The 2,677-nt window shown below is 31.1% G+C and overlaps 1 pseudogene; it reads right to left on the bottom strand.

The window, feature by feature from the left end:
- Positions 1-368: 368 nt before the first annotated feature.
- LOC145249137 (U2 spliceosomal RNA) lies at positions 369-505 on the bottom strand (annotated as a pseudogene).
- Positions 506-2,677: the final 2,172 nt, after the last annotated feature.

Genomic DNA, 2,677 nt, shown 5'->3' with positions numbered 1-2,677 from the left:
GCTAATAATATATATATCCAGAAAATTGATTTTTTTTTGCTAGCTCTGACATTGATATAAAAAGCCTATTTCTTTTTTGTTTAAACAAGGCCGATAGCCATTAGTCGCATGCTCTCGTGTAATGAATGAATGCGTGAATGTAGGATTGACATGAAATTCTTAAACATAAACTAAAATGACCGAAAAATGGGCTAAAATTACTTAAATAAATAAAAAGTAAATGACTTAGAATGAGTTTAATGAAATTAAGGATGAATTGAATTACCTTAAGAATGACTTGAATGCTTAAAAAATAACTGGAATCCTTCAAAAACAGCTTGAATGATCTGGAGAAATACTTCAATGGCTTTGAGACTGACTGGTTGTAAAGTGGGTGATCATTTTACATTAAATTAATACAGAAAAGTGATCCCCCACTTTATATCACAAAGTTACAAATATAAGTACAGCATGTAATAGGAACAGATACTACACTTTGATCTTGGCCAAAAGGCCAAGAAAAACTGTATTTATTTGCTTCCCAACCGAGCAAATAAGGCACAAGGCCGATTTTTAATGTGAGGAATGAAGGAGAAATGGGCACCAACTCCCCGGGGAGTAGGGGAGCTGGATAGTGACAATTGGTATGAAGGGTTGCCCCTACATTGACCAAGGTCTTATATGTGTAGTTGCCCCTACATATGGTCTTTGCTTGTAGTATCGGCCGGAACAGATTCTACACATTGATCTTGGCAAAAAGGCCAAGAAAAGGGTATTTATTTGCTCCCCCACCGAGCAAATTAGGCACAAGGTCGATTTTTAATGTGAGGAGTGAAGGGGAAATGGGCACCAACTCCCCGGGGAGTAGGAGAGCTGGATAATGACAATTGGTATGAAGGGTTGCCCCTACATTGACCAAGGTCTTATATGTGTAGTTGTCCCCACATAGGGTATTTGCTTGCAGTATCTGCCGGAATAGATACTACACTTTTATCTTGGTCAAAAGGCCAAGAAAAGCTTAAAAAGCTAAGAACAGCATCTATTAAAAACCTTTGATCTTAACCAAAAAGGCAAAGTACAAAAGTGTTACGGACAGACCGACCGACAGAGTTGCTGGCACGCGGCTAAAAATATTAAAACGAACTTTTTAATATACTCTATACACGCGATTTTTAAAAAAAATTTTATTAACTATTTACAATTTCTTTTTGCTTCGATTAAGATGCGAAACACAAATGGATTTGAAGTTTTGAACTGTTGCGTCAAAAGTAACTTTTGTTTGAAATAAAAAATTCTTTCTTTACGCTTTCCAGTTATTCTATACTTCCGATTCTCCCTTTTGGAGATTGTCTCACTTTCCCAACTTTTTCATTCGTGATAAGTAGTAGTAGTAGTAGTAGTAGTAGTAGTAGTAGTAGTAGTAGTAGTAGTAGTATTTATAGTATACTTATTACTTGTAGTCTTTTTATTTCGTTATTATATTATTAGATATTTTATTCCACGCCGTTTCTCGTCAGATCACCGAAGTTAAGCAACGTTGAGCCTAGTTATTACCAGATGAGTGATTATTTTGGAATTCTAGGTGCTGTATGTGCTCTCCGCTTTCCTCGGCATTGTTTCCAATCGTCCTGAACGTGTGTGTGTATATATATATATATATATATATATATATATATATATATATATATATATATATATATATATATATATATATATATATTTATATATATATAATTCACAGTTATTGCTTTCCAGGGGTTAAGTAGCCAATGAAGTTTAACGAGGTTAATACAAGGGTATACTCTTTATTTGTTTTTACATAAGCAGTAATATGTTGCCACACAGTCATGAGCATGTTTCGGTCAGCTAGTAACTAGAGACCTATTCAGGCATTACGAAAGCAAAGTTTGCTTTCCTAAAAGCTGTATATTACTTCTTATGTAAAAACGAATAAAAGAGATATATACAAATATATAGAGAGAGATATATCTCTATATATTTGTATATCTCTCTCTATATATATTTGTATCTCTATCTCTCTCTCTCTCTCTCTCTATATATATATATATATATATATATATATATATATATATATTTGTATATTTCTTTATATATGTATTTGTATATATCTCTATATATATTAGTATATATCTCTCTCTCTATATATGTATATATCTTTATATATATATTTGTATATATCTATATATATTTGTATATATATATGTGTGTGTGTGTATCTCTCTATATATATTTGTATATATCTCTATGTATATTTGTATATATCTCTCTATATATATTTGTATATATCTATATATATATATATATTTGTATATATCTTTATATATGTATTTGTATGTATCTCTATATATATTTGTATATCTCTATATATATTTGTATATATCTTTATATATATATTTATATATATCTATATATATTTGTATATATGTATGTGTGTGTATCTATATATATATATATATATATATATCTATATATATTTGTATATATCTCTTGCCACTGTATATATCCACTTGCCACTTGATTTAACAAGGTTCACTCAAGAGAGGTGTGGTTGGAGATTGCACACCTCTTGCCACAAAAGTTTCACACGCAGGCACTCTTACAGTAGGTCTCCATAGTCTGGCCAGACTGGAGGAGCTTTTCACCATTTACCATTATTGTTATTCCATTATTACTATTA

This window comes from Euprymna scolopes, chromosome 27, assembly GCF_053919585.1.
Source record: "Euprymna scolopes isolate OS-2025 chromosome 27, ASM5391958v1, whole genome shotgun sequence".
NCBI lineage: Eukaryota > Metazoa > Mollusca > Cephalopoda > Sepiida > Sepiolidae > Euprymna > Euprymna scolopes.
This window is presented reverse-complemented; position numbering and strand designations above follow the sequence as displayed.